The sequence below is a fragment of the Rhinolophus hipposideros genome (assembly GCF_964194185.1).
Source record: "Rhinolophus hipposideros genome assembly, chromosome: 22".
NCBI classification, from domain to species: domain Eukaryota; kingdom Metazoa; phylum Chordata; class Mammalia; order Chiroptera; family Rhinolophidae; genus Rhinolophus; species Rhinolophus hipposideros.
The window spans coordinates 14709046-14721524 of NC_138068.1; the positions used below are offsets into that span (position 1 = coordinate 14709046).

General features: G+C 43.0%; 1 protein-coding gene across 18 annotated transcripts in view; it reads left to right on the forward strand.

Moving 5' to 3' along the window:
* PTPRT (protein tyrosine phosphatase receptor type T) overlaps positions 1 to 12479 on the forward strand; it is a 965600-nt gene that overhangs the window by 848089 nt on the left and 105032 nt on the right. The window lies entirely within an intron of this gene.

Here is a 12479-nt window from a genome sequence, read left to right on the forward strand (position 1 = left end):
AGGTTGAGTTACAGCTTTTAAAGACAAAGCCTAATGGTACATACTAATTATTTTCATGAGCAAATATTTAACTTCCTTTTTTCTCAGAGGACAGAGCAAGTTTGCAGTCTGCCTAACCACAAAGCCAGTCCTTTTTCCATCCTCAACTCAGCTGAATGGCTGGGATTCATACACTCCCTAAGGACCAGGAGAGGCAGAAAAGGGGTTGATGAGGAAATGGGCTTGGTGTGTCCTTAAAGAAAGGCCCATCCTGAGCACCCCAGCCTCTGGCTGTATTAACTGGTCATTGACCTCCTGCTTTTGGCCTAGGGTCAAGAAAGTTGATTAGCAAGTCTAGCTGACCAGGTGTTATCTTTTCACCCCAAACCTTTCCTGCACAGGCCAGCCTCTTTGTATTTATAAAAATGTCCCAGAGGACTCTGAATGCCAAAAAGATTATAGTCAAAGATGCATGACAATCATTGTGACCTCAAAGTTGTAGGTATTTGATCTTAAGCTTTCCGATCTGAAGGGAAAACCTGGGTCACACCGATTTCTTGGATTTCACCACCATTTTCACCATGAGCTAAAACTTAGACCCTTAAACGGAAAGTACCCAAGACTGAGGTAGATTAGCCAGCCAGAGAGGAACAGGAAACGTGTCATATGGAATCTAATTAGATGTTTTAAAGTCCAGAGACGATGTTTCCAAATGATTGATACATATATGTGTTTTATATATATATATGCACACACAGACATATACACATGTAGACATATACATGTATACACATATAATACATGTCTATACGTCTACATGCGTATAGACATATACGTATATTCACTATAATGATATTGTTTTTAAAAAGAAAAATTTTGATGTTATACTCAATTATTAAGACATTTTGCATTTGTTTGAGTCAATCAATATTTTAGCATTCCTGTGCATCTAGTTTTCTCAGGTTACAGCCACAAACATGCCCTGGGGATTCTTTTGAATACCCTGGCATGCATCAGGTACCTTTTACAATGCCTTGTGGAACCACTGGAATAAGATTTGAGGAAGAAAAAAAAAATGTATGTAGTGCTTACTCTAGAGATGTAGAAATTGCTTCTGAAATCACCCTGATGTCTGTAAAATTGAATCTATTTTTGAAGCATTAGGGAAGGGACTGTCTGCTTTCTGCATCAGTGTGTTTAGGAGGCCCTGAGATTATTTGCAAGTGTTGCAGAAGCACTGAGAAAGGCAGAGCACAAAACTAGATGTCACATTGGAAAAGATTACAGAAGCACGTGCCCTGAGCAATTATGTCATTATTGACCAGGAGGGCCCTGGCCGATTCAAACTCTGCATCTCCCTGCAGAGGTTTATTTTCTGGGCTTTTCTATTCCAAGTCACTGCTAAATTCTGCAATATCCATTCAATCAAGCCTCCCAATTTGGGGTTAGGAACGGTGACCTTCAGATGGGGCTTTGATGGGGCTTTGTCATCTGGGTCATTGTTGTGATGGGGCTTTGTCCTCTGGGTCATTGTTTTCAAATGCTTTGACATTCTTGAAACAAGGAGTGCATGTCACATTTCAAGGGCATACAATGTGCATTGTTTTCAGTTTAAACAAGGGTGGCTTTAATTAAGTAATCTGATTTTGATCTTCTTGTTCTGTGTACCTGATTGTTATTTTTTTTTTTCTGAGATCTTTTCACTCCCTGCAATCATTTTCTTGGTCTTTCTTTTTATATCCATGCTTCAATCTTCTTCTTCTTTATATCTTTTATTCATAGTGTCATCTTTTCCTTGTTCATTTTCAGTCCAAGTCAAAATGCTTCAAAACCAATCTCTGTTGAATTCCTATGATATGGGCCTTGGTTGTTCGCCCTTCCCATAATGGTATTTGACAGACTCACTTGCCCATTGGGCACCGTTAGTTAAGTCCGTCTTCACTTTTATGCTTCTATTCTAGTGAAGGGTTCCATATCTGGTGGGTGAAGGCATTCCATTTCTAATGAGCATCAGGCACTGAGCCTGTAAGCTCTTTGCTAAGAAAGGAAGCAGGCATGGTTAAAGCCTTGGAGGTCAGATTCAATGACCATTTTCTGAGTTCTTAGTACATGCCAGTCCCTGCGCCCTGAGTCTTGGGCACAGTTTGGGGGAGGGCATAATTATGAAAATAGATCAAAAAGGGGCATCTTTTCACAAATAATAAATCTTTCTACTTATAAGTTTTCCATAGTTTACAAAAGTCCTTTTGCAAAACACTGGAGCCATAGATCCTTATTCCTGCACTACGAGATAGCTAGTAGGTTTATTATTAGCCTCATTCTAAAGATGGGGAAACTGAGGTTCTGAGAGACTCCATTCCCCAAATGACACAGACATTTGCACAGTCATGATAAGGATCCATTTCTCCTGACATAAGTTAGGTTTTACCCACCTAGTTCTGCAAAGAATTTGGGAAACTATCCAATAAAAGCACCTACAATAAAATATAAGAGAAATAAATAATCGTGATCAGGAAAACGTACACAAAGATAGTAAGAAGGTCAAGGCCAGGTTATGATAAAATGTAATTATATTAGGTTAAAAATTAATCTACATGTGCAGGCTGGTAACTTTCAAATTCCAGTGTGGCTCTGAGCTTTCCAGTAGCAAAGGAGGAAAATAACTTTTATTGGCACCTACTATGTGCTTGAGCTTATGCTTTATGTAAATCACATTCTTAAGCCTTCTAGAAGCCCTATAAATTTATGTTATTCCCATTGTAAATGAGGAAACTTAGTTTCGGAGAGCTAAAGTAAAGAAGCCCAGTCACACACATAGAGTAGGGATGGGATTGAAAGCGCAATGGGGTTAGCTGATTCTAAAACCCATGTTCCTTCTCCTGTACCATCAATGGTAGCCCCCCACTTACTGGTCTCATGGAGCGAGGCCCCTGAGATTTGAAGAGAGGTTAGTTCTACTTCTCTCCCGATGGCCAGCCAGCTTTTCTACCACCTGGGCCAAAGCTGCTACTACAGCTGTATCCTGCATGGAGACCTGGGGCCAGGCACTGGCCTGCAGCCCATCAGATTCCCATAAGGAGCCAGGCTCTGTGATAAGCATGTTCAAACATGGCATCTTAGTCCATCCTCACAGTAACCCCATACAATGGGTATGTTTATAAAATTAATTTTACAGTTGAGGAAACTGGTACTCAGAGATAGTACAAGAGCTTTCTCAAGTCACATGACGAATAGATAGTGAGGTTTAGACCCCAAACCAAAAAGTAGAAACGTTCTACTTTCAAAACCAAGTGTCTTTGTCTTTCCTCTAACCTTTAGCTTTCTCTCCACCACAAAGCCGGGTGAAGGAGAGGAAGGAGATCAAAGTGAATAGCCTTGCTGCCTGGGAGGACAGCACCTCCCCTTGGTTCTTCTGTCCACTTCAGAGCCCAAAACTCCTATGGCAGGCAGTCAGCTGCCCAGAGGATGCTCTCAGGCAGGATCTAAGGGAACTGTCCCGCCAGGAGCTGCTTAGCGACTGTAGACCGAATGTCCCATCCTCAGGCATTCCTGAGCTGGACCAAGCCTTGGATAGATAGAAACGGAGATGAGCATGGAATGGCCCCTGCCCACAGAGAACTTGAAGCCTGGTGGGGGAGACAGATGGTCCAGCAGTGGGCATCTTTGCACAGCTCAACGGGGGCTGCAGTAGCAGTCTGCAAAAAGAGCCACAGGCCATTCCCCTGCCTTTGTACCTCCAGTGTGACCCAAAATATACCTGGTAGGCAGCATGCAATAGCCTCGGGAGATATTTGCTGCTGATGAGGAGGTTGGGCCCTGCAGCCTGTTCCCCTCTCCGTCTTTCAGCCCACAGACCTCATAAAAGGATTTTCTTGCAGGCAAATCAGGAAATGTTCATGCTCAGTACCCCACAGGGTGGTTTCACAGAGATGGGGCGGGCAGAGGGAAGCACCTGGCAAACTTTTAACCTGATTATTTTGGGAACATGTTATATAACTAAAGCAATGCAAATGAGAAAGGCAGATCCTGACTTTAAAAATGTAGTGAGGATTGGCTGTGGTTATAGTAACCTCAGGAAGACCCCTTAACCCTTTCAGGAGGATGGTGAGCCAGCCAGAGAAATGGGTCTCTGGAAAAATTGGCCTGACCACGACCTTTCTCGAGGAAACTATGGACTTGATAACATGTGAAGTTAAGGATTGCTAATGATACCTTCCCTTTGTTCAGTAGCTTCTCGGGGGCAGTCATTGTGTTAGGTACCATTCATGCAGTATCTATGAGGTTGGTGCAAAAGTAATTGAGGTTTTTGCAATTGTTTTTAACCTTTTAAACTGCAATTACTTTTGCAGCAACCTAATGTAATTCTCAAAACACAGCAACCAGGTAGGAATTACTATCCTGATGTCGTAAATAAGGAAACTTAAGCTCAGTGAAGTTAAATTACATTTCTGCTGCCCCATCTTTGCAATACCCCAATTTGACTTTCCCCTCTTTTGCTTAAAAGCTTTTAGTGGCTCCTTGTTGCCCCTGGGGTAAAGGCTAAAATCCTAAAAATGAATTACTGGGCCCTTCATGGTTGCCCGTATATACTTTGACGATTGTCCAATTCTGTGGCCTATCTGATTCTGAGATTTGTTTGAATGTATGAATGAATGAACAAATGAATTAATGAGATGTTGTAGCTCCAAGCCCATATCTGGTTCCGACTCTTCTGGTAATGAATTCTGTCTTCTTTTAAGCTGAAGTCTGCCCTCTGTAACTTCCATCCATTCCCCCTGTTTTTACACAGGAGCATGTATTGTTGGTCAGCACCCATATGCTGGCCCTTGTCTGCCCTCTGGTGTCACACAGGGTAATGAAATCAGTCCTTATCTTCCTGCATCTCCCACCCTTTCCCCAACTCTTGGACGGCTGGCCACCTATCTGCCCTGCAGGTCCTTCCCTCTGGCTAAGCAGCACCTACATCAGCCATCAGCCTTCTTCCAGATGCATGTCTGTTGTCCAATCTGCTCAAAATCTTGATTGGAACCTCTGTCTCTATTTGGTTCATGTCCTTGGAGTGTGTGGTTTTTAAGACAAATGTGACCCTCTACGCTGGGCTGAATTACCTGAAGTTCAGAGCGCAGCCTTCACCCTCACGCTGAATTCCAAACCTGGGTTCAGAGTACCCTGCTCATGTTTGAACGGATCTCCAAGTGTTTGTCACATATCTGCCTAATGCAACGCTCCTAGCTTCCAACTAGGGCTGCCTCACTCAGCCTCGGGGAAGATGAATTTGGGGACCCAAGCAGAGGACTTTATATTTCCTCCAAGCTGTATCTTCTTGTCAGCTTTGACTTGGTTATCCCAGCCTACCGAGATCTTTTTGATTTCCGACTATTTCAGCCAACGAGCTCGCTTAACCCTCCCAGTTTGGGGTCTCAAAATGTAATAATTATTAACATTCATAATACCAGTTATCATCTATTGAGCATTAATGATGAGTCCATGTCCAGCTGAGAGTCTTATATGCATAATCTTATCTCACTGGTATGTTGGGAGGATTAAGGAAGTTTTAGGTTATCCCTGATGATTTATAGGCGGGGAAACTGAGGTTTAAACAGTAAGCAACTTGCCTAAGTCTTCCTAGCTTTAAATAGCAGAGCTGAAACGTAAACCCAGGTCTGTCTGACACCCCTAAGCCCGCAGGCAAGACCACTCCACCCCACTGCCCTCGGTAAGATACCAGTTATCATTCCCGTTTTATGGAGAAGGAACTGAAGTCCACAGATACTGACTCCTTAGTTCAAAGGCATGGTTCTCAAAACGTGGCCCCAGAGCAGCAGATCAGCATCTCCTGGGAATTTTTGGAAGCACATTTTTTGGACCCCACCCCAGGCCTACTGAACCCCAAACTCACTGTTTTTCACAAGCTGCCCAAGTGATGCTGACACACGTTCACATTTGAGAATCACTAGCTCAAGGTAAAGCCCAGGACTGTCAGACTCCAAAGCCCTGTCCTTCATGTGCTAAGCTGTCCCTAACAGTAGAGACCCAGGCATCACACAGGGAGAGAAAGGCTCTAACTTCCCTCCTTGTCTGGGGGGGCATGCATCAGGAAGACATTGCCCCTGGAGGTGCTGGACCCGAAGGCTGTTAAAGCCCGTGTGTAGCCGTGAGGGTCCCCAAGCCTGGAAGTCCCTTCTCAGCTATCTCTGGAACTTTCTTTCCTTTTGTCTGAACAGCAAACATCCTAAAAGTCAGAATGGAAGGAATGGAAATTTACAAGGCAAAGCAATCATGAGTCACACAGTGAAGCCAAGAGTTCGACAGAACATCGTGAAGATAAATTTTCAAAAATGCACCAAGTTCTCTTTGCGAGGACAATTATATTTTCTGGTTGCTCCTAAATTAAATTGAATCTAGGAGAAGAATTGAATGTTACAAGCTCTCTCCCTCCAGTTTTATTGAATATTTTACAGAGATTATTGAATATTTTTGCAATCATCCACTTGGCTGACAGGTTAAAGGACACACTTATTAAGTTCCTGGCAACCCAGAGTGGCATGGAATTGTTTATTCCTGGGAAGTGCAAAATGGAGATTTAACTGGCCTTGAGAAAGTAAACAAATTTGTCCATCACAAACACTAAGGAGTTAAATTAAGACAAGTGTCAGAGGAAGATATTAGACTCAAAAATGGATATAATAGATAATCAAAATTAAAAACTACCGTAGATACCATTTGATTCAACCTCTTCATCTTAAAGATAAAGAATCGAGTCACAGAGCGTTTTCTCAAGATCATTCATTGAATCCTTAGCAGAACCTGGACTAGAATTAGGGGCTATGGCCCCCCTAATCCATGTCTTATGGTCTCCTTCAGGAGAATAAAGTATAGTTAATAATGGTTTGTCTTCTAATATTTTCTGCAGACCCCCCCCCCCAATCCAATTTCTGCACAATCAGAACCTTCTCTAATTGAATTATACTTTTCATCTCCCAGTTATGGGAGTAGCTGAGATGTTCCTTTAAATATTCATTGAATGCCGACTGTATGCCAAGAGTGTAGGAATTGTAAAGATAAGTAAGACACGGTGTCTGCCTTCGGGGATATTACTGTCCTCCAAGAGGAGACTTGTAAGTGGATTCGTTTCAATAAATGTGATAAGTGATAGAGAAAAGGCCTGTATAGTGCCCCAGAAACACTGATCATAGGCTCAGCAAGTGATTGATTCTGCCTAAGTGAGTTAGACAGTATTATCTAAGGAAATGGGTTTTGATTTGGAGGAAGTGCAAGATGAAGACTGTCCCAGGTATAAGGGACAAAGGCTTGGAGGTGTAAGGGACATGATGGGCCCTGAGAAGGGGGCTTGGTGTAAAAAGTGCTCTGTTTGGAGCACATATGGCCAGTGATGTGGCTGGAACACTCGTTGAAACCTGCCCGAGGAGAGACTTACATTTGAAGACTACTCAAATTTATCTTCCAGGATTGGCAACCTATTTGGAGACGAGTGTGATCCCAGTGTTAGGTGCCTTTCCACATTGTTGGAACCCGGCCTCATATTCTCTTTGATTTGTATAGATTCCATTTCGCATATGAGATAAGTAAAGACAGCATTTTATCAGCCAAAGTACCTTTACTTTGTGAGCTGGCCCAGCCAGTTCCTCTCAATACCCTTTCAAAGAGACCTCAGTAAGGCTACAAAGCTAAAGGTGCTTTTGATAATTTATGCCAGGCCACTGTATCTTGAGAACAAAATAGAATTGTTCTGTAGACCTCACAGGTGGTCCTGAATTACAACAGGGCACTTAGAAAGTGCTTACTGAAGTAATCAGGGATAAAGGAGTGATGTTGAAAATGTGAATATGTAGTTGCTAGGTAGCAGAATCAACGGAGCTTCGAGACCGATTTCTTTTTTATTTCTCAGCTCAAAGCTACAGCCTTGATAAATTGAAAACACAGATCATAATTCTCCTAGCTAACATTTTGTGAGTAATTACTGGACAACGTACTTTGCATGCATCGTTTCATTTTTTCATATTCTCGACAACTCTGTGGGGCAGGTTCAGGAAAGTGAGGCTCAGAGAACTTAAGTAACTTGCTCAGGGGCACACAGCTGCCAAGACACCAAACCCGGGTTTGAACCAGGGTTTATTTGGTTGACTTATCAGCAGCCCATCCTTCTTGAAACACTTTCTTTGCTTGCCTTCTACTCTCCTGGTCTTCCTTCTTCCTCCCAAGCCATTTCCTCTCTTGCTTTTTTATTGGTTCCTCCTCTCGTTTCCAACCTCTAACCATCGAAGCATCCCAGAGCTTAGTCCAGAATCTTCTATTTTCTGATTCTACTCAGTCTCAGTGGGTGGTGATGACATTAACTGAGATAATGAGCACAGGAAAAAGCCAGATTTGGAGTAGAAGAGGGCGAGTTGATCTAGACAGGTGAAGTTTGAGGTACTGTTGAGTCACTGAAGTGATGTCAAGTAGGCGGTTGAATCTGTGGGCCTGGAGCTCAGCAGAGAAGTCTGGCCTGGGGATATGAATGTTTGCTACCTTGTGTATACAAGAGGATTGAAGACTTGGGCCATGAATAAGGAAACTGAGGCACATCACAATGAAACACATTGCCTAGGGTCACTCAGCAAGTTAACGGGAGAGCCAGGATTTGAAACAGGATTTACATGTAGGAGGGCCTATAGAAAAGCAGTCAATGAAAGCTGAGAGCAAAATGGGGGACTGTAAAAGGAGCTGTGTGACTGGTCCAAGTGCGGAAACTTCTGGTCAACCGCCTGGACCCTGAAATGGAACTCGGAGTGTGTAAAGGAGTTAATGGATTAGGTGGCGTCATGGTTCTCCGCTCAGCCTGGCCTGTGGTTGGAGCTCAGTATTCAAAGCAGAATTTTCTGATTCAAAGTAGAAATCTCAAAGCCCCTGAAGTCTGACAGATATGTTAGTGGTTGGGAGTGGGTCTACTTACCGTAGAAGGTGCAGGAAGGAGTCCTAGGGTTGAGTCTATGACCAAGGTTGAAGAACCCACCTAAAGTTCTTGCCCAGGTGGAAGATTGTCCCATGGCCCACAGACATAGGCAGCGGGTATAAGACAGCAGTAGAGGTTTGGAAAGGGACTACCTTTAAAAAGTAGCATTTGAGGAAGTGGAAGGAAAGATGAGAGGGCTAGAGACTGGCAAAGTCCCTCTGTCCCCTGCATTATCAGCAACGTCATTCTTTGGGTGGTCTCCTACATATTTCAGAAGGAGGGTGTCATGATGTATAGTTACCCAGGCTGACTTTCTGGGGGAAGCTCCTGACTGGGTTGGGAGAATGCCCCACACCACACTTAATACATCTCTAACCCAAGCTTCCCTCTAGAGTACACAGATGTCAAGCGAAGAGATTCCCCAACCAAAATACTAAGTGTTGGGGACACACACAAGAAAACGGTAGTTCTACTCTCAAGAAACCCATGATATGCTGGGGAACATAGACAACAGGGATATGACATGATAGAGTAGAGAGAGAAAGAGAGATAGACATCGGTAAGAGAGTGTGTCTGAGGAGAGGAAGCTGCCCTGGCCCATTAACCATGTGATTCCTCTCTCTTCAGGATATTTACTTTTCACCTCACCAAGCATGTGAGTTACTGCTGAATTTACGGAGGCTAAATGAAAATAAAAATTCAATTTCTTGGCACTAACACAGGAGGCGATGTGTTAGACATAACAGTAAAGACACATTCAGCATAGGTACAATGTGGATTAATCTTGACATGTTCTTTTCTCTTATGCTCCGTATCCACTTCAACACCAAGTTTTGATTATTTGACACCTTCCATACACCTAGCACCCATCCACATTCACTGCCTCCATCCTTGCCCAAGTTACAAGCATCTCTTACCTCAATAAGAGCCATAGTCCCTGAATAATCCTTTTATTCATTCTTGTTATTCTCCAGTCCACGTTCTTCTTAACAGCTGGGGAGATCTATTCAAGGTGAATCCGAAAGTATTGCCTCATCCATCTCTGGCTGAAAACAACTCTATGGCTTCTGATTGTTCTTAAGCTTCAAATCATGCTGACATTACTTACAGGTCTTGCCCTACCATCCTCTCCCAGGCTCTCACGTCTCACTGCCCCTTTCTGTTTGAGCTCCAGTCACTCTGCCTTCTTCTCTCAGTGCTTCACCTTTTCCACACTCCTTCTGCCACAGGGCTTTTGTTTATACTATTGCTGTATCTTGAGTATGGTGGGCAAGCTACAGCCCACTCTCTGTTTTTGTAAATAAAGTTTTATTGCAACACAGCCATGTGTATTCATTGAATAATTGTCTATATATAGCTTCTTCTGTGCTGTATTATCAGTAGTCCTGAGTAATTGCTACAGAGACCTTCTGGCCCACACAGCCTAAAATATTTACTCTCTAGCCCTTAACAGAAATGTTTTCCAACTCTTCTTCTAGAGTACTGGCTATACCCACACGCTTTCCCTGATGAACTCCTTTAGAGCTCAACTCATGGATTTTTTTCATTCTTGACCCTTTTCTCCACAGAGCAGTTTGGATTTCTTTGTTAGGTGCTTTCATAGCATTTCGTTCCCTTTTCATCTCAGCACTGAGCTCATCTTCTAAATGGGTTTGTTTAAGGTCCAACCCTCTGACAGAGGGCAAGCTCCAAGAGGGAAGGGCCATTTATGTTTTGCTTACTACTGTATCCCCAGCATATTGTATGATGTGTAGCACAGGAGAACCAAAAATTCTTATTTAGTTGGGTGCCTAGATGGACGGATGGATAGACAGGACTCAAGCATAACAATACTGTATACTAAGTCAGAGTAAAAAAGAATATTTAGAAAGCCTAGTACAGCTAACACTGTATACTGTCGTCTTGTTTTCTGCACCCAGAATTGAGTGCAGACAGGAAAAGGAATAAAAGAATGTTTTTTTGCCAGTCAGTCGATATCCAGATTTTAGCATGTCTCCCACCCCTGCTACCAACTCCTAGTCTGCCAACACTGAAGAGAATTTTACAAGCCCCTTTTTATGGTTCCTGCAAAACTGGGAACTGCAGTTCAAAATACCCTCAAGCATTCAACCATTGGCTGGTCTGGAAATATGATACAGTCATTCCTCCAATTATAGGAAAAGGAAAGGATAGAAGCTGATGGTCTTCAGACTCAAGTGGACTGCTATCTAGCGCTACCAGTGGAATGCACAAGAAAAATAGCAAATACAGGAAACAGACGTAACAATAGATATTGGTTCACCATTGGCTGGATGGCCTCACAGGTAGCCATGAGAACATCTGGGAAAGCCCTGGGAGATAGTGGGCTCCTGTTACATGGTCCAACCTATGTGGTCATGGAAATCTGGCTTCCCCATACCACCTGTCCAAGGAATTGAGATGTTTCTGTAATTATTGATACCTGCTTACTAAGTAAAAAGAAGGGTTTGGACTATGTTGGTTTACTATGTGAGAAGAAGCCAAGATGAGCTGATAGAATATCAGATGGAAATAGAAATAGGCTGCTTCAAGATGATGAAGGAAAACATCATGGAAGAGTTGATTTTTAAAGGATGAGTGGTCCGAGTTTGTTGAGGCAGAAAGGAAGAAACACGTTATTTCTCTTTGTTTTGTTACAACATACCATGTCAGCACTTAATGGCATGAAACAACCACTATATATTTCTCCCAATTCTGTGGACCAAGAGTTTGGGCAGGGCACAGCAGGGATATTTTGTGTCTGTATGAAAACAAGAAGACTCAACTAGAGTAACTTGAGTAGCTGGAAATAACTGGGACCGTTCTCCAAGGGCCATATGTCTGGGGCTTCAGTTTTTCCTCAAGTGGCATCTGCTAAGGATGGAATACCCAAATGGCTCCTTTATTTGCACATCTGACCCCTTGGTTGAAATGGGTAGAACATATGGAGCTGGCTGGCATTGCCCTCTCTCTGTGCATCTAACTTAGGCTTCCTTGTAGCAAGTCTTTGTGGTAGTCAGACTTCTTGCGTGGTGGCTGACTTCCCCCAAAGTAAGTGTTCCAAGAAAGCCAGGAGGAATGCCAGTCTTCTTAAAAACTGGGTCCAGAACTTGCCAGTATCCCTTCTGCTGCATGTCATTATTAAAAGCAGTCACATGCCAGCCTGAGAGTGGAGAAGCAGGCTCTACCTCTCAATAGGGGAAAGGGTATATGCTTATAGGAAGGGAAGGAATTAATGGTAGTCATCTTGGAGGCAAACGACCACACACTGTTCTAAAAGAAGACAATACACGTACAAAGGCACAGAGATGCGAGCAAATCTACTTGGCTAATACAATGAAGAATAAATAGAGAGATTTTTCAAATCTTCATGTTCCACTTTGATTAGAGTGATAACTATTACTAGCACATGGTTCACCGGGGTCTCTAAAGATTTTCAGAGTCTAGAAAGAGCTCTTGCTATCTTGTACAATTCCTTGTGAGTGTAAATTTAGTCCATAAAATATACAGCCCAAAAGACATCAATCGTGTTAACTTCTCTCTAGGG